The sequence below is a fragment of the Cygnus olor genome, chromosome 3 (genome assembly GCF_009769625.2).
Source record: "Cygnus olor isolate bCygOlo1 chromosome 3, bCygOlo1.pri.v2, whole genome shotgun sequence".
NCBI classification, from domain to species: domain Eukaryota; kingdom Metazoa; phylum Chordata; class Aves; order Anseriformes; family Anatidae; genus Cygnus; species Cygnus olor.
In genome coordinates this window covers 63558321-63579081 of record NC_049171.1, presented here as the reverse complement: position 1 = coordinate 63579081, position 20761 = coordinate 63558321, and the positions used below count along the sequence as shown (strand labels likewise).

The 20761-nt window shown below is 38.5% G+C and overlaps 1 pseudogene; it reads left to right on the top strand.

Moving 5' to 3' along the window:
• Positions 1–9146: 9146 nt before the first annotated feature.
• Positions 9147–9254, top strand: LOC121068847 (annotated as a pseudogene).
• Positions 9255–20761: the final 11507 nt, after the last annotated feature.

The window sequence follows — 20761 nt, the reverse complement described above, 5'->3', positions numbered from 1 at the left end:
TTCTTAATGTATCCAGACAGGGATGATAATTGGTTTTTGCAACTAAATGAGTACTTCATGTACAAGACAGCACTAACAAGGCAGGAGAAGAAATTTACACATTGGGGAGACAATTTAATTTATCTGGTTGCAGCAGGATAAGTGGAATAAATGGTTTTCCTTAAACGAATTGACAGAAAATGCATATCTTGATAATAATTAGTTTTGTTTACAACTATAGAACAACAGAACAGGAGACACAATAGTATCTTTTCAATATATAATAGCACACGTACTATGTGCCTGTGTAGGCCTTACTCATGCTATTAATCAAATACCTGCAAACACCTATCAGCTCTCTTCTAGTGCTGTCTTTTAGTTGCATGCATAAACAGGATTCAGGCATATGGAGAATTGTTTCAGAGTTGCACTTTATTTAATTTTGTTTGCCTTCTTTTAAGTATACAGCAGCAGATAAGCTTGCTTTTATTGCCTACCATCTGGTGGAAAAAGAATGCAATAGCATAAAAAGGAACTAAGACTAAGACAATATTTTTGTGGCAGGGTCTGAAATTTTGGTGAATGAATTCATCAAGGATGTCAATTTCAGGAACAGAAAACCATACAAGAACTCATCCCTCTATCCTCACTCAAAGGCACTGATTAAATCTGGGAACCGGCATCTCACTTGTTGGTATGACTAGTTGAATTTCCTATATGCCAATGACTGTTTTTGTCTCTCAGAAACAAAAAAAAGTTTGAAAATAAACCAAATTCATAAGTAGTATCCTACATCCTCCACTTTGAGCAACTGAAGTTGGGCCATTATTTTCTGTTTGCCTGAATTTCTTCAGTGTTGAATACACAGCAAGAGGACATGCATATCTCATATAAATGTTATACAAACACTCAGATCAAAACCAAACCAGTCCAACCCAAAACTTATTATAAAAGCAATCAGAAAATTTTTGTGTAAGAAAATACACAAAATTCTTCTTCTATGCTCCAAGAATCTTTCTACTGTTGTTAGTCCCGCCTTTTTTTAATACTTAGTTTTTGCCCTCCCTGGTGTTCAGGTGTAGGAGGTTCAGGGTATGATGGACAAATGTATGTAGTAGTGTGGATGGAAGTATACTTCTGTTTGGAGTACAGTATGTTCTGAAATGATTAAAACCAAAATGAACATGATTTTTTTCTTTTAAATATATATGTATATATACACTAAGAAACAAAACCCAGTTAAGTAACATGAATAAAACTTAAGAGTTGGATTTAGACAAAATCCCTCTTTATATACTGTGCTTTCCCATTTCTAATTCTCTCCACATTTGAACCTGAGATCAATCCTCTTTGTTCTGGCTTGCCACCAGGGTCTCTGATCAATGTTGATAAAACAAAACAACAATAAAAGAGACTTCTAAAGCTACTATGAAGAAGTGTGGGAAAACCAAACCAAAACAAAACTGTGTTCTTTGCTTATGACTATGGCCTGTACCTCCGTGTGTTTGTTTATGATGGATTACTTGCTATGGAGATTAGATGTAAAGGGAGTTACACTTGTACAGTTACACAATAATCTAGAATAAGAGACAACAAGTACTAAAATACAGTAGCCTGGTTAATAGGCCTGTGGTTGCTTTGCCAGGATAGAGTTCTGGAAATGATAACCCCCCCCTAAATCCTCTTTATCATCTAAAAAATTCTGCCTCATGAGGGGCTTTCTATGATAACTCAGATAAAAGGTCAGAGCCTTAAAACTACACATTGGTTTCTAAGAAAACCAGGGCAATGAAAGGAATGTTATCCAGAGCCCAGGGGATAGATCAAAACATGTGACTGACAGCTGCAGACACCCACTGAAGTTTGCCTGGCTCTTGAGTGTGGGCTGGATAGGAGTGTGGAGTTGTGGCACCACAGGACTGGTTCAGAGTGGCAGTTACTGCCAAGTGCACAGTGGGCTAAGATTTGTGCTAGTAATCTAGGGCATTGTATCCCAAAGAACAGCTAGGTTGTAGATCACTCTCTTAGTAAGAGTGATCTCTACCAATCTACCTGGGCTCAAATTGACAAGGCACCGCAGAGATGACCTAAGTGACTAATAGCCCACTCCAGGTCTCTGTGTGTGACCAACACCACACAGAGCCACACCAACAGCTACAGCTCCTTCCAACTCACTCTTTAAGGAGCCTCTCAAAAGTAACAGCTTCACTGAGGGAGGTGGGCAAGTACTTCTGAACACCTCAGGTTTTGTGGGTTCTCTTTGTGGGTTATTTATGCCGAATTATGTGTGCACTTTAAACATGTTTCATACTGATAATCAGTAATAAATCTAGTCAGCAGATTGAGTTATCAAATTAAATAATTTTATTGAGTGGTTCATGTGGGCTAAACACAGGTATTCTAAGTGCACTGAATGCATTAACTAGCATCAACACCATATGAAAAAAAGGTATATTTCATGTTTATAGCTCTTACCTGTGGGTTAAAAGTTCAGAAGGAACTCTTAGGGTCTGGTTTGCCAGAAGGAATTCTGCATTCTTCATGTAAAAGATAAATCTGAGCAACATCAGTTATTGCATGTTCTGGCATTCAAATATAAAAATGGTAGGTAACTTTCATGAGTGAGATGGATGTTCACAGAAAGCTGTACAAATGTGCTGACTGTTTCAACAGGCAGAGTAAAAAAGAGTCTGTCTAAGCCAAATAACTTAGGTTTCTCTAGCTGAGAGATTACTTTTTACTTGAAGACATTCTGTTCCAAATAGTGTTTCTCTTACTAAAAAAAATACAGAACTAAAGTTTGAAGTTTGCCTTCATAGTCTTGTTCTCCTTGGCCAGACCATTTCTAAACCTCACTATGGAGAAAAAAATATAATCTTTCTGGATTGCAAGTAGAATACGGTCATTATGCTGATTCTGCTGTGAAACCCTTTTCTCCTTTGTTAGCTACATTAGAAAAATCAACATCAGAAAAGGCTGGAGTGACATATCAAAAGATTATAGGAAACTCTTTTCTGCTTCATTAATACAGTGCCCAGAATTACTGTTTCTGCATGTTATTGAGTTGTAGGGATGCACTATAAGTTTTATCAATAAAGGCACTGTGGCCGTGTATTATCTACACAGACCAAAATACTTCAGAGACACAAAATGAAAAATTGAGAACAATCTTCTTGTCTTCTCATTGAGTAAAACAAGTGAATAGCCTTTAGTATTCCCATATTTAGAGCTTTTAAGATTATTATCTGGGGGGCAAAAAATAAAAATAAAAAAAATCACAGAAGTCATACCTGGCCTGATTTCCAGTTGAAATAAATCTAGCACATTCAGTAGAGGTTCTACATGCCACGGAGGAATCTGTGACTCTTTCTATCTCCTGACATGAACATTAAAGTAAGTTTCCTTTATAGATCAAATCAGATTCCCATGAAAAATGGGGAAGGACAGTTCTTATTGGGAAGCCAAATTGTGTTGTGAGTACCATGCAAAAAAAAAAAAAAAAAAAAAAGTCCAGCTAATGAGATGTTCTTTGCCACAACAAGGGTTTGCAGGAAGGAAAAAGTGATGGGCTGTCACCTTATCTCTTTTCAAAGGTCTGCAGATGAAATTCGGTACAATTTTCAGTTCTGTATTCTCACCTTTCAAACTTTTTTAATGCTTCAGAAAAAGGCAAGTTTTTTTTTTTTTTTTTTTTTTTTTTTTTTTTTCCTTCCCCAGGAAGAAAAAGACATGGGTGTCAGCTCAGATTATACATTGTATGACAGAAGTTCTTTGGCAGTGGATTAATGGTCTCATTTCTTCCCTCTGGATACTCCCCACATTGCTGCAGTTACTACAGCTGGAGGCTGTGGAAAACACAAAAATTAAATGAACCTTTTGCCATTCAGAAATGCCATTTCTTTGCAACTAATATGCACTGCAGATAAATACTGAATGGATGAAGGAAGACAACAAGAAAAAGAGACTGTGGTTGTTAGTTTGGGAATTCAGGAAGATGGGGAGATATTCAAGCACTAGTCCCTGATTTTAAGAGAGAAAATTTTAAAAGAGAAACTCATGGTTTATTGGGGGAGGGGTTGGGGAAGAAATAGGGAGTTAAGTAGGAGCAAAAGAATTCTTTACTTATTCTCATCCCAGCTGGGATGAAAGAAAAGCAAGCAATGTATAAATTTTCAACAAATTTCACAAAGCTGTTTTTGCATCCAACATATTTTTAGTTGAGACAATTGACAGTATAGACCCTAAAAGCAAAACAGTTGGGCACTGTGATACAGCACACTTAGGTGTCTCATAAACTAAAAGTGATAGAGCCTGAAATCTCTTCAGCTTAAAAGCACAGGTCTGTGCTGTCCAATCTAAAAAAATCTTTCCTGTGTCAGAGTGATCATCTGCTGAACCATCTCCTGAATGCCAATAGGAATGAGTTTAAGTTACTCATCAACAGATATAAAACACATGGGTGGTCTGCTTTGAAGTGTCAGTGTTTTAGATTTAATATGCTAATAATTTATGCATAAAATACAGGTTGCACTGAAGGAAAAATCCAATATTGTCAGTTTCCATGACAACCACTGTGCTAGCAGATTACATTGTCTCACATCAGATGGTTGCCAAGGTTGTGACCTATTTCTTAGTTCTAATGATTTCATTTGAAGAATTTGGAAATGTTACCTGTAACATAAACACTAATATATTTCACATGGATAGTCCTTAACTGTTAAAAAAAATAAAAAATGATTGCATGTTGAATTAAGGAAAAAGCTTAGAAACTGAAAAGAAACTGGGCTCCCCAGTACAAGAGAGACTTGGAAATACTGGAGAGAGTTTAGAGGAGGGCTACTAAGATGATTAGAGAACTGGAGCATCTGTCATATGAGGGCAGGCTGAGAGAGATGGGCCTGTTTAGCCTGGAAAAGAGAAGACTGAGGGGAGACCTCATCAATGTGTACAAATATTTGAAGGGAGGGTGTCAAGAGGATGGAACCAGTCTCTGTTCAGTTGTGCCTAGAGAGAGGATGAGAGGCAATGGGCACAAACTGAAGCCCAGGAAGTTTGATCTGAATATGAGAGGGCACTTTGCTGTGAGAGTAACAGAGCTCTGGCACAGGTTGCCCAGAGAGGATGTGGAGTCTCCTTCTCTGGAGATATTCAAAACACGTCTGGATGCCACCCTGCGCAATGTGCTCTAGGTGATCCTGCTTGGCGGGGGGGGGGGGGTTGGACTAGATGATCTTCAGAGGTCCCTTCCAACCTCAACCATTTTGTGATTCTGTGATCCTGTGATTCTGTGAAAAGGATGTATAAAATAATAACACCAAGAATGAGGGAAGATTTGGATAGCTGTGTGAGCAAGCAGTGGACATTTCAGAACCAAGTCAGTGGTTAGGTACAGTGTAGCTAGTAGTCAGTACCCAAAGATCACTGCTACTTATTTGGCAGCTCATATGAAATTAATCTTATGGTTGTTCCTAAGAAGCAGTTATTTTTAACATAAAGCCTACCAGTGAAACTGGCAATATGATTAGCACTACTGGTGCTCTTACTATCATTGAAAAAACAAAGAAGGAAAGGACCAATGCACTGAATAATTCCTGCAAGCATTATGATAGTCTAACCAAGGCAAAAGGAGGAAGGCTTCCAGAGTTCATGCCCATGTTGCTTTATTTTGTGCAGAAAGAGAGATATTTCTTGCCAAGTGCTATCACTCAAATACTTTTCCCATGCCTGACATCAATTATTAAGAATAAACAAAAAAATAATGACAGTTGGCATCAACCTCTTCCTGACCTCAACTTAAATGCTTTCCAGATAGCTGAAGGATCATTTTTAGGATCAAAAATTCTGGAAAAGTCTTTCTCTCTCTCTCTCTCTCTCTTTTTTTTTTTTTTTTAATGAGGAAGAGAACAAATATTTTTTAATAGGTTTTGTGCCAGAACACAAAATAGGATCAAATACAGTTGCAGCTAAATGAAAGGGAGACTTTTCAAATATGAATTTGTGCTAGCATACTAGATGAAGTCACATCTTCTGGATTCTTTACTGATTGAAGTTCATTAAAGTTTTGAATAATCTTCTACCTCATTCTGGTTAGTCGCATTTTGATATTTTTTTTTTCTTCTTGATCAAGAAAGATGTTGGGTTGCTACTCTTGAATAAATATGTCGCAAAAGTACCTGTAGGGCATTAGTGTGGTTTAGGTAGCAAACCAATGGTCCGCTATTTTTTACTGATTTTATACACTGTTCTATTTTTAAAAAATCCAGAAGTGTAACAGCTTTGTCACCAGCACTCTTAAGTGATATTTTCAAGTTGAGCAAATAATTTCTCCTTTTTCCTTCTCTCCCATGCAGCTACCAGCTTGGAAAGCAGTCACTGTCAATTGTGATGGTGGAGTCAATATTATATCATAGTCTGTGTTTTTATGAAATTCTGCACACTTCTTATGGTCCATAGGACAAATAGTCTCACTGCTTGTCCAGGAAGATCAGTTGAGGTAAAATGGAAAACATCTCAAGCCATTCCTTTCTTTTTTTTTTTTTTTTTTTTTTTTTTTCCCCAGGATTGCTATTGCTTGAGTACAATCCAATGATCTTCAAGTGTTAGCAGTACAGTAATTGCATCAGAGTTAACTAACTTTAACAACACACTGGAATTTGACTTCAGTTATCACTATATGATTAGGGAAATGCAACTAATTATCACTTGAAAAAAATTATCTCTTTTTACACTAGTATTTGTAGGTCTGCTTCATTTTCTTTTATCTCCATTCCTTTCTTTGCAGTTGTTCCATCTTGGTAAAAGATTATCTTTGAATCCTAGGCTCTTCTTTTCAGGTTTGTTATACTGTATGTTTTGCAAAAGCTTCAAATAATAAGCAAAATGAAACACTGCAAAATTTGTTTCATCATGTTCTATTTTTTCTTCCAGTTCGTTAACCTATTTTGTTCATGACACACACATTTATAACTGACCTTTATTGGGAGGTGAATTAACTCTAATGAATAAATATGATAATGGATGTTCCTGCTTCCTCCTGCCCCAGGCTGGTCAGCTAGTCCAAACAGAAAGATTTACACAGAATAACTGTTGGCATTGATTTGAGTGATTTCCTAGCTGCCTGGTTTCTACAGAAATGTATTTCATGTGAATGTTTATTGTTCAACATTCCTCAGAAAAGTCTGCAACCGATTCCTCTAGATCACTCTAGCTGGATTGATATCAGAATGTTCCTGTTTGATTTTTTTTTTTTTGGTCTGTTTGTTTTTTTTTTTTTTTTTTTTAGAAAGAGAATGAAGAATTGTCTGTCTTGCTAAGGAATCAGGAGAAAAATCATCTGGAATACAGCCCCCTTTTACTGATGTTGTAACTTCTTTAGCAGATTCATTGACACACCTGAAAGAAGTTCAAGTATGATGTTAATGGGTGTGAGAGAGAAAGTTAAAAATGGGGGGAGGAGAAGAATTTTTCTAGCAACATGCAGGTAGCACAGTTATTTTATTTCTAACTGTCATTTGCTAGTTAGTAACACGTGAGATAAAATAGATTTGTCCCTAGAGAGGCATAGCTTGTCCTAGAAACTAGTATCTATGACTTTCTGTCACTTTGTAGAATCATTTCAGCTGCTTTCTGTGATTCAGACCTGATGTGCCAGAAAAGGAGGCTCTCAGCGGGAGATACGAGAGAGCAGATGAACATTAATAAAGACAAATATAATACCTAGATCTTTTAACAGCTGAGCACTGATAGTGATTTGGTGACACAGGAACACTTGTTTGGTGTGAGGATCAGAAAAAGTGCAATAGTATATTTTTTACCACTCTCTCATGGGTAAATAGGAGTTGAAGATAAGACACTACTGTTTTCTACTGCCTTGTCTGCTTAGCTCTACATGAGAGTATCAAATCTCAGTGGCTTGGACTTAAGAAGCAGTGTTTTGAAAACGTCTTTCTGAGTGACAGCCTGGCTATAGGATGCTAGAAGCCAACTGCAGTTGGCAGGATACCCTGGATGTGATGGCTGCATATTTCTCTCTTTCCTTTGGTTAGAGTTTTCTCAATGCTGTTAGAGAAGCCCAAACTGAGCCCAGGTTTTGTGAATCCAGTAGTGAGGCTCCTGCTTCTTTAAAACTGTGCCTTCTAACAAAAAGAGTGACATGGTTTAATGGTGGATTGGCAGTGCTAGGATAAGGTTGGGATAGATGATCTTAGAGGTCTTTTCCAACCTAAATGATTCTATGATTTTGTGATTCTGTGATTCCATTAGTACCCTGAGGATGTTTTATCTTACCTGTGCAAATTTGACGTCATGATCCTATCCTTGAAATTTTTCATTTGCAAGCTTTTGCATACCTTTTTCTTACTAACGCTGTCATAACTGAAAAAATACATACATATCTACAACTGTATTGAAATTTTACTTGCATCATCCTTTCTTCTATTTCCTCTATCCCATGGTCTCTGTCACATATTGCGGAGTAACAGTGATGTGCTAATTTAAACTTGTGTCTATTCCCTTCTTCAGCAAACATTGCTTCAAGTTATTAATTTGTGGTAAGGTGAAAAGCAAAGGCAAGCTGGGGAGCGAGAGACATATTGTGTGTGCATACTTCTTCTGATCTGCAGTGTTTTATCCACACTGTTATGTCAGTGAAGAGTGTGAAAAATCACATATTCTTTACCAAAATAGCTACACCAGCCAAAAACCCCATGTGGACACAGCGATGCTGACAAAAGAGAGCTTTATGGGCTGACCTCTGCATGCTCAGGGAAGTTATATAACTATGCAGGCAGAAAAAATCCTTCTGTCAACATACTCTCTCTCTACAGAAAGGGATCTTGCTGCCACAGCTAAACCGGCATGGATGCATTAGTATAGTTATGTCTGCAATATGGACAAGTTCTGCATCTTGTGCAGTAGCCGAGGGAATATAGTCATGATAGAAGAAAGAATCATGGCTATCTTAAGCTACTATGAATCCTTACTTAGCACTAGTCAAAATTTGCTTATCACATTATCAACATAATATTTCTAAAATGTAAAAAAAAAATATTTTTAGTGCTTTTTTTGTTGTTGTTTTTCCTTGCTTTTCCTCTCTCTCTGGAGAATGTGTATTACTCCAGTGTCTATCATTAGGAGCTGTTTTTCTAGGTCAGTGGTTTAATTCGTTGATCGCTTCTCAGCCTTTTGGCTAAGATCATGTGTAGTATCTGTTCTTATCAATTTAATATCTGATATGTTCCTCATTTGTATTAAATGGATTTTTGGGCTCAGTTTTTTTTTTTTTTTTTTTTTTTTTTTGATGAGAGAGTTGAGTGCACCCTCAGTAACTTTGCAGATGACACCAAGCTGGGGGGAATTGTCAATCTGCCAGAAGGTAGAAAGGCCCTGCAGAGGGACCTGGACAGGTTGGTTGAGGTTCAACATAGCTAAGTGCTGGGTCCTACACTTTGGTCACAACAACCCCATGCAACACTACAGGCTTGAGGAAGAGTGGCTGGAAAGCTGTGCAGAGGAAAAGGATCTGGGGGTGCTGGTTGATGCTCGCCTGAACGTGAGCCCAGGTGTGCCCAGCTGGCCCAAAAGGCCAGAAGCATCCTGGCTTGCATCAGGAAAAGCGTAGCGAGCAGGACCAGGGAGGTGATCATCCCCCTGTAGTCAGCTCTGGTGAGGCTGCACCCTGATTACTGTGTTTAGTTTTGGGCCCATCACTACAAGAAGAACATCGAGGCACTGGAGCATGTTGATAGAAGGGCTATGAAGCTGGTGCAGGGCCTGGAACACAAGTCCTATGAGGAGTGGCTGAGGGAACTGGGGTTGTTTAGTCTGGAGGAGAGGAGGCTCAGGGCAGACCTTATTGCTCTCTACAACTACCTGAAAGGAAAGTATGGGGAGCTAGGGGTCAGCCTCTTCTCACAGGTAACTAGTGATAGGACTAGAGGGAACGGCCTCAAGTTACATCAGGGGAGGTTCAGGTTAGAAATTAGGAAACATTTCTTTGCAGAAAGAGTAGAAAGGCATTGGAACAGGTTAGTCAGGGAAGTAGTGGAGTCACTGTCCCTGGGGGTGTTTAGGGAAAGGTTGGACATGGTGCTCAGGGATATGGTTTAGTGGGTGATACTGGAAGTAGGGTGATGGTTGGACCAGATGATCTTAGAGATCTCTTCCAACCTTAGTGATTCTATGATTCTATTCTATGATTATCATTTAGAATATGTCATATCCACTAAATAATTCATAAAGTTTTAAAATTTCTTCACAGTTCCTAGTAATTTATAAAATATTTAGAAAGATTTTGTCACATCATTCTAACATCAAGTTATGTAATGAAAATATATTTGTGTGTGCATTTTTTAAATGGGTTGAAAAATAGCACCAAGATGAAGTGAAGTACCAGGGAAACTGGCATTGTGCTGAACCTGTTAGTCTCACAGTATTATCAAAGAAGGATCTGAATTCCTTTCAGTAAAGACAGAGCTAGGTGAAAACCAGGCAAGTGGTATTGTCTTGGAATGAGTAGTCCAATTACTCTTTTCCCATAACTGTACACAAGTCAGTTCATGTTATTCAACCTTTTTGTTGTTTTGCATTATTCAAAATTATTTGTTAAATAATTCCACAGAAACCAAGGTAATAAAGATTTTTCTGCTAGCCAGGAAAACATTCCCAACACTTTCATATTCATTGTCCTTTCTTACTAGGGTAGAAACAAAAACCACTTTCAACTATAATAGCAAGCCTGCTATCCCTCGTACTGATGGTGACATTGTGAGTAGGCAATCCATGTGCAACTACCTTTCTCTCACATGTTTATACACAAATCAATAAATGGAAATGTGGAAGAGAATCAGCATCTCTCTTGATAACTTTCAGCCTGGGACAGTGATAAAGACTTTCAAGATATCAGTGGTTTATCTTTGGATTTTACATAATTTATGTCTTAATCATTGCCAAGTGGTCAGAGATATATAGGTTATATACACAAATACACATATATATGCACATTTTATAACAGTTGGGATTTAAAATTTATATCCTTGAAAGTTTCCCCAAAGATAGAACAAACCATTTGCTTCCAAGTCCCAGTGTCAATATCTGATATTAAGAGTTCTCTCCTGAATAATTTTCTGGTCAGAGTACACCAGAAAAATAGGACAAACCCATCTCAAGAGGGACTGAGGAAAAAGAATGTCTGCACACACAGAACTAGAAGACAACAGGTTTTAAAGAAGTAAGGATTGAGATATCTTGTAAAGGTACCAGCTCAACCCCTGCGAAGCGTTGGGGGATTAGTGGGAGTGTCATACACATGTTCAGCTTCTCTGTCTTGATGTGTACATTGTTCTGTCTTTGCGGAAAGAATGACCTTGGTGCAGTACTCTATGATGTTTTCTTCAGCTGTCACGTACCTATGAAAGATGTAACCACAATGTTGTTGAAGCTTTGGGGAAGGAGTAGTGTGCAACTGAAGGCCAGATGAAAACATGAAATCATAACGTTTGAAAATTATGCCGAATGTGTATGCCACAAAAAAGCACTTTCTGCCACTCAGACTCTGGAGAGCTTAGCCACTAGAAGTGTGGTGAGCCCACGAATGCATCTTGCTGTGATAAACATGCATGCTGCATTGGTAACAGTGATGAGAATAAGAAATAAGACATAATAATTTCTTTTTGTTAACACAGTATATGTAATAATTTAGGCATTAGTGGAACAGAAAAGAAACCCTAATAGAATCTATTGATTTTTCAAAGATACCCATTACATTTTAAGCAGCTATAAGGTAGTTACCACTGTTATAAAATACCAGTGTTAGATAGTTGTCACTGATGTTATAAAATGTTCAGATTGTCATTATTTTGAGAAAGGCATTTCATTTCTTGATAATAAAATTTGTCTTTCCCTTTTGAATTTTTAGATTTGATGCAGAATTCTTCTGCAGCTCAGTATAAGCAAGAGATTTTGTTGAACAACTCACTAGACAAATGTTAAGTAATTGCTACAGAACATGTCTCATTGACAAGATAAAGGTTTTTGGGCAAGAACTATAATGTTTGGAACAAACCTGACTGATGGAGTTAAAAGCAATTTGTTAAGCATCATGCTTAAGCATCAAAAAAAACCCGCATGAATATTAGACACTGTTATGAGGGAAAAGAGTTAAAAAACAGCTGACTACATGGTTCAGGTAAGCATGTCAGGATGTCTGTTAGGCAGGGAATCAGAAGGATTGAATCATGCAAGACTAACAACAACAACAAAAAATGTTGTGAATATATGGAGAGAATCATTTGACCTTGCTAAGCCTTGGAGTAATCCAAAATTTTAACTTTTTAAAATATATGTATATTTTAAATTCTGTGGACAGCAAGTCATAAGAACAAGTAGAATATGCAAAAGATTAAGAGAAAAATATTTGTCTTTTGTAATGGAAGAGTATTCATCATGGAATGAAAGCAGGTTATAGCACTTAGCTATTGAGGAGAGGTATGCATTTTTATCAACGTGTTAATTCTTGTATTTTTACATTTATTTACATTTATATTTTTATTATTTGTCTATACTTACATTTGCTTTAAGTAGCATATTTATTGATAGACAAAAGGTTCAGACAAGCCCCCTGAGGTGGTCATGTCTCTTCCATGGAGCCCAGAGATGACTGCCTAAAAGGTGACATGCAGACATTTACTTTTCAACCCAAACTCTTTTAGGAAGATTTTTTTCCCCATATAATCCTTAAGATCCACTCAGTAAACATCAGAGAGAATAGGTTATTTTGAAAGAGGGAATTTTAGAGCAGGAGAATAAGGAGAATTTTAAGGAGAAAGGTTATCCTTTCAGTCACATTGATGAGTCTTAAGGTTTGCAGGTGTACAGGCTGTCAAGGAGAGAGCTACTGTACTTCACACATTCTATTTTATTCTTAGCTTTTAAAGATTACATCACATTTACTGAAATATTCACCCATTTTTCTACCAAGTGTAAACTGAGCAAAGCAGTGGTAGCTGCAAGTTCAATAGGTCTGGCAAATCTTCTCTCGGGATGTCCCTAAAATGGCTGGATTCAAACCAGGAGAAACAGATAGTCCTGATTTCTTGTGCTGTCAGATGTGCTGTGACTCAACAAACTTAGTTTAGCTTTTAGTTAGACTTACCATAGAATTCTCATGTGACATGGATGAACCATTTAGCTCTAGATTTTTTAAGTATCTAATCTGTGTGTGGTTTCTAGTAAGAGCTAGGCACCTATGCAGGAGATCACTATTTTACTTTTACATTATGGGCCTCAGTTTAGCTGCATCTAAATTTCCTATCAGAGAAATGGCATAGAAGTGTCTATCTGAAAATGTTCTCTGAAGGTTGTAAAGTACTATTGTCACAAATGGTGGATAAGTTTGGAAGGAATTTTTATTATTTTTATTTTATTTTTATTTTTATTTAGTGTTGGTCAAAGAAGAGCCAGAGGTCTAAGAGGTGGGAAAAACTTTTTTTTTTTTTTTTTTTCCAAACATCTTCAAAAAGCCTGCTTTTTGTTGTTGTTGTCGGGTTTTTGTTCGTTTGTTTTTGGTTTTATTTTTTCCCCTAAATCAGGCTTTTTTTCTTCTTAATTTATGAGATCTGATAAAATCCCTTTCTCTTGCTGTTGCACTGGAGAATGTGCAAGCAGATTTGGCCTTGAGAGGACTCTTGTATTCAGAGGTGTAGTGCCCTTTCCCTTAATAATGAGGACAACAAAAACAGGTACAACAGGAGACTTTGTACTATAGCAACAAATTAAACCATTTTTATTAAAACAAACGAGGCAGTTGAGATCCTTTGATATATCCACAGTGTCTACATCCTGCAGATGTCTCACTTCAGTCAATTAATCAGCCATTTCCCAAAGCATGGTAATTGTTTATGCAATCCACTTTGATATGTTTTATAGCATTTTGTTTAATCCTCCCTAACTTTTCATCCCTGGCAAGAGCTTTATGGTAACATAAACTGTAATTGTGCAGTAAAGAAAATTACCTTATGTTACAGTCTACAACTACTTTATCACCCTCATCCCAACATACATAACCTGCACTGAAACAGCTAAATATGGTGAGTGAGGCTGGGCAGCATGCTGCTTTAATAGCAAGTAAATGCAATGACTTCTTGACAAAGAACTTAACCTCTATCAGGAGACAGAGTCAGAACTGTCTAGAGGAATTTTATATTTCTCTGCCAATGTCAGGAAGAAAACTATATTGCCATTATAGCTGGCAGATTATTATTTTTTTTTCCATAAAAAATCTTTCTTGAAGACAGGAAGTAAGAAAAAGTCCTTCAAATCTCCGTCCTCTTTGAGAAGACTTTTTTTTTTTTTTTTAAATTATTAGGGCTTTAGAAAACATTCTTATGTTTAAATTAGATATCTTCTTTTCATTTAAATTCTTTGCTTTTTTTTTCTCTGTGTGTGTGTGTAATAAAAACAGAAATGAAATAAGATGCAAATGAGTATCTAAAGACACAAGCAAGGTATGAGAAATTGCTCAAAATTTTTTGCCAACCTAATTCATTGGATAAGTAAAATCAAAAAAAGTTAATCAGTAACTGAAACTTTTTCACTTTTTTTTTTTTTTTTTTTTTTTTTTTTAGGTCAGAAATACATCAGAATCAACAAGCTCCACTGATCTTTTGTCTTAACCTGAGTTTTGTTTTCAGAAAGCAGTAACCAGACATCTAATCAAAAACTTCTGGTCAACATTACCACAACAAATCTTTGTCCTGAACAGTTGCCAGATACCAGTGAGATGAAGAATCCTTGTCGTTGGTGATACTCTACTTCTAGGAGGCTTACACTATTTCAATATTCCCATCTGCTTATATAAGGCAGTAGATGTATAGTTCTGTACAACTCATGCACTTTCAGGACATGGGCTTCAAAAAATCTTCTGCTCCCTTTTTCTTTTCTGCTGCACTGTTTGCCCCCGCACTCAGCACTATGAGTTTCAGAACAATCTTGGATTTTCCTCACCGGTCTTCTTCCCAGTGTGCCAGCAGGAAGTGAGAATGGTACAGACTAAAAAAAAATCCCTCCTGGCCTTTTGCTGTTCACAGACAGGGTATTTTTCTTTATTTTCCAAACACTACTGAGCAGGAGCATGGCAGTCAATCCATGACAAAGTACAAAGGATGTTACTGGAAAGAAGAAGAAAAGACGACATAAGGCACGCAATGGCACTGTTGTTGCTCATTGCTTGCCACACTTCAAGCTTACTTGTCATCCTTCCTTTCCAGGAGAGAGCATGAGAAGTAGTTTGCTGTCTGCCACAGCATGAGTGTCTGCAGACAGTGCCTGCAACAGTTACTGATAACATACTTTTACATGCACCTTGGACTTTGAGACTAGGAAAGTAACTGCAGTGACAATTCAAAATCAATTTCTTCAGCAGGTAGGGATGGAAAGAAACCACAGTCATGAACTTGACAAAATAAAACATGAAGATTAAGATAGAATTATGGGGGAAAAGAAGAACTCCCCCTTCTAATTCCACTCCTAGATGAGGTAAGTGTCCTACAAATTAATTTATCTCAAAATCTCCTGTCTTACCACAACTATTTTTTGGTCTGTTCAGAGGCACTACCACTAATTGCTGTGCCACCCTGCACCAACTGTGACCAGGAAGGTATTGGGCACGTCAGGGGTGTTAGCTGACCTCAAGATAGCTTCTCGACCTGTCTGAAGATGTCCTCTTCATTGCACCATATGACATAATTTCCATGCCACATGAAAACCCCCACAAAACCACGAGTGCTGAAAACCATTGCACTGAACTCCAGATGTGAAGAAATAAACTTTTATCACAAAACACAACTTTTTTCCTCATGCCCCTTCCTCTTCTAATCCTTTCTGTTTACCACTCAAAATCCGAAGCCCGTGAAGAGATTCTCCACGGCTTTTGAATAGGATTTTCATGCAAATTAATCTATGTCATCAGGTTTGGATTTTTTAGACCTTTCCTCCTCCCTCTCCCTAAGAATGGAAGAGCTATTACCTCCCCAGCACTTGTCTATAAATCTTGATGATATATAGAATCAGTAAATCTATTCTTTACCCTAACACTGCATATTTTTTGTTATGATCTTTTCTTTCTTTTTGGGTTAGAGAAGTGATATGAGTTACATTTGGATCATTTCCAGTCTTACTGTTGTGTGCCATACTAAGCACCACAATGATCCTTAATTGGCAGTAAATAAGAAAAAGCAGTCATCCTTGGAAAGCAGCTGCTCTATGAATATATGATATAATGTTTGTGTGGAGGCTGTGGTAGGAAGGTTTCAGGTCACAGCTTAAAAGGAGGGCTTTGACACTTCATGTGCTGAACTAATAATAACTCCATATATTATTTGAGGGAACAGGATGGGCAGGAATGTCAGACAGGCAGTCTCACCACTGGACAGAAATGAGACCACTCTGTTCTATGAATTGGACTCCACTCCCTTTTGTCCTTCACTGTGTAAGTTGGACAAATTGGACAAATTATGACAATTTGAGTGTGGACCATTATGCTGACTTTGTAGCATTTCACACTGGATACATTTGGTATTGCTTTTGAGATCAGTGAGCCCAGTGAAACAACGGGATCTGGCTGTTAAATCTAGTTTGCAGTGTGTAGGAAGAGACTGGCCTGTTTTTCCATAGGCGATGTGCTCACTTCTTTGTTAACATGGTATGAGCAGGCTACCATTTTTCAAAGACAGGAAATAAATGTAATTTACTTGGTAATTTCTTTTTCTTATCACTAGATAGAACACAAGTTATCTCCAAATTTAATTTATTTGAATAATACTGTTAAAAGAAACAGAGAGAAAAGACAAAAAGAGAAAGGTATTCACCTTTTTTATATGGCTGCAATTGGGCTATGCTGTCCTTTAATTTTCAAATATAGCAAACCTGGAGAGCTTTTCTGAGCAATTGCAACCAGGTGGATGTAAATTCATTGCCCAACAGCAAATTAATTTACTTAGGTATGATGCATCTTCTTCCTCTTCTCATTACGGTAATTGAATATTCATCACATAACAAGTGCAGTTAATTAGCAGATTACTCATTTACTGGACAAATAATGAACATCTTATTCTGAACAAAGAAGGGGAATAGGAAAGCCAGAGGGAGAGAAAAGGAAACATACATTTTTATAAGGCTAATATTTAAATTAGTCTTCTTTTAAATAAAGAGAGAAAAAGGAATCACCAAATATATGCAATTAACTTTTTTTATTATTATTATTATTTAACGATAGCTATACTGTATACAGAGATAGTGTAGCTCAGGCTTTGTGCAGAATAAGTAAATTTCTTGCCACTATGTTCCCATAGAAATCAATGGTAAGCCTCCCATAATATCAACAGGGCTGGATTTTGCTCCTGATATTTCAAAAAGAAGGGAATATTATCATCAGTTTAAAACAAACAATAAACCTTTATGATACATCAAACTCGATTCTTTAATTTATTATGCTGTTGGTTCCTGAAGGCTTTTTGTCTGCCTGTCAGCATCAGTGTTTTCTTTTGTCTAATGTTTAGGCAGTAAAGATTTTTCAGGAAGGCCATTTTTGTCTCCTCCATTTGTTCACAATGCCTTCCCTGCCCATAATTCAGGCTCTCAGATTGTATACTACAATCTTGCTGTCGCTAGCCAGAAAGCTATATAAATTGGCATAGCTCCATTAAGGGCAGTGGAGCCAACCAAATTACCTAGATGGAGAATATGATCCTTAATATCGAAGTTTACTTACCCTCCCCACCTTTCCTTCCCCCCCCCCCCCCCCCCCCCCGCCCCCGACTGGTACTGCAAGATAACTCAGGTTTCTTGCTAAGGTATCTAGACGTTATGCGGATATTTACCAGACTCTAAAATGCAAAGGAAGCAAAATAAATCTCTGATATAATTCTGCTAATGTCAGTGGTCTCATACCAAATTTAGTTGCATCCAGCATCTTAAAGCTGTACCAAGTATAAATTCTCATTGAAAAAATCAGTGGTGAGAGGAAACAGTTCTTATAGGTGAAGCTAGAGCTGCATTGCATGAAGCTACTTGACAGGCTCTATTTGTGGGAGGTTTTCCTTAAGTTGTGATAGTTGAGCATTATACTACAACCTGTTGGTACCTGATGGAATGATTCTGATATTGGCTAAATTTCACAAGTTTGGGACTGTGTTAAGCATAGGTATGCTTAGGTATCAGACCAAAAAAATCATATATTTGGAAGTAAAGTTTTGACAGATTTAGGGTTTGGACTGAAGAGTAGGAAAGGAAGAGGGAGCATAGAGCGGATAAAAACAGAAAAAAAATAAAGATTTTGGGGCAGGGGAAGGAGGCAAGATCTGGTGACTGCTTTCTCTTAACAAATGCCCATTCCCAATTATGCTGGCCCAAGAAGTTCCTGTTGTCCCCCAAATGAAGGCATATTTTATTGAGACTGGAAATAGTTTCGTCAGCCCCTGGATTTATATTTAGCATCACTGAATGATTATATTCCTCATTATGATTATATATACCTCATAATTTACTTAGTAGGAACTTATAATGCTTTCGAGCCCCGCTAAGCTTTGTGCTAAGTTTATATAAACAACTGAGAGAAGTGAGGTCTTTAAATGTGTGTGGGCTTGCAGTGGTAGTGCAAGAGGGTTTTGACAACTGGACTGATCTCTCTGCTGCAGATGTATTCTGCTGCAGCAGAATGTATACAGCAGATGTATTCTGCTGCAACTGAATACAATAATTTCTAGATAAAGTTATATTTGTCATATATCAGAGGCTATGCCTTTTAGTGACTATTTCTGTTTGTAACTTCTCTTGCTGTAAAATGAGCTATATTAGCCCACCATTCAACCTTCTTACTATGCTTACAGTGAGTGAATTTATGAAACTCCACATTTTGGAAACTGCAGAACTGGAGTGGCACCATAGGAAATGGGAAACAGCAACCCAAAACACCAAACAAGTCACAGTTCTGTCCCATGCTAAATTATTGGGTTTGAAAGTTATTTTATCTCCCCTTTTATTTATCTTTTTCCTGTATTAATTAGAGTAGCAGCAGTAGAAAGTAAAGGATAATACGTTTTTTTAAAGTATGTAAACAGTAGAAGGAAGACTAGAGATAATATGGGTCCCCTGCTGAACAAGGGGGGTGTCCTAGTAACGGGGGGCACTGAGAAGGCAAAGATACTGAATGCCTTCTTTGCTTCAGTCTTTGCTTCAAAGACTGCCCCCCCCCCCCCCCCAGGACTCCTGGACCCTGGAGGGAGGAGAAAGAGTCTAGGAAATGGAGATCCCCCCCCGGGTTGACGAAGGAGTGGTTTGGGAGTGTCTGAGTGGGATCAACGCACATAAATCCATGGGCCCCGATGGGATGCATCTATGTGTGCTGAGGGAGTTAGTGAAGGTGATCGCTGAACCACTCTCTATCATCTTTGAAAGGTCCTGGAGAACAAGAGAGGTGCCTGAAGACTAGAGGATAGCCAATCTCACTTCGGTCTTCAAGAAGGTCAAGAAGGAGGATCCAGGAAACTACAGGCCAGTCATTCTTACCTCTGTCCCTGGAAAGGTGTTAGAACAGCTTGTTCTGGATGCTATCTCCAAGCAATTGGAAGAGAAGAAAGTTATGAGGAGTAGTCACCATGGATTCACCAAGGGGAAATTGTGTTCAACCAACCTCATAGCCTTCTATGATGTCATCGCCAGCTGGGTAGTCGAGGGGAGAGCAGTGAATGTCATCTACCTTGACTTTAGCAAGGCTTTTGACGCTGTCTCCCACGACATCCTGCTAGCAAAGCTGAGAAAGTGTGGGATAGTAAGTGTGAGTGTGTAAGAGTGTGGACAGTAAGGTGGGTTGAGTACTGGCTAACTGACTAAGCTCAGAGGGTGGTGATCGGTGGTGCAGAGTCCGTCTGGAGACCTGTGACTAGTGGTGTTCCCCAGGGGTCGGTGCTGGGTCTGGTCTTGTTCAACATCTTCATCAATGACGTTGATGAGGGAATAGTGTCCACCCTCAGAAAATACGCCGATGATACAATGCTGGGAGGAGTGGCCGACATGCCAGAAGGCTGTGCTGCCATTCAGCGAGACCTGGACTGGCTGGAGAGATGGGCAGGAAGAAACCAAATGCAGTTTAACAAGAGAAAGTGTAGAGTCCTGCACCTGGGAAGGAACAACTGGACGTATCAGTACAGGCTAGGGGATGACCTGCTGGAGAGGAGCTCTGCGGAGAAGGACCTGGGGGTCCTGGTAGACGACAGGTTGACCATGAGCCAGCAGTGTGCCCTGGTGGCCAAGGCGGCCAATGGGATCCTGGTGTGCATAAAAAGGAGCATGGCCAGCACGTCAAGGGAGGTGATCCTCCCCCTCTACTCTGCCCTGGTCAGGCCTCACCTGGAGTACTGTGTCCAGTTCTGGGCTCCCCAGTACCAAAAAGACAGGGATCTCCTGGAAAGAGTCCAGCAGAGGGCAACAAAGATGATACAGGGCCTGGAGCATCTTCCCTATGAGGAAAGGCTGAGAGACCTGGGTCTGTTCAGCCTTGAGAAGGGAAGACTGAGAGGGAATCTTATTAATGTGTATAAATATCTTAAGTGTGGGAGACAGAGGGGTTTGGCCAACCTCTTTTCAGTGGTTTGTGGGGACAGGACAAGGCCCAATGGCCACAAAATGGGTCAGAGGAAGTTCCACACGAACATGCAAAAAAACTTCTTCACGATAAGGGTGATGGAGCACTGGAGCACTGGAACAGGCTGCCCAGGGAGGTTGTTGAGTC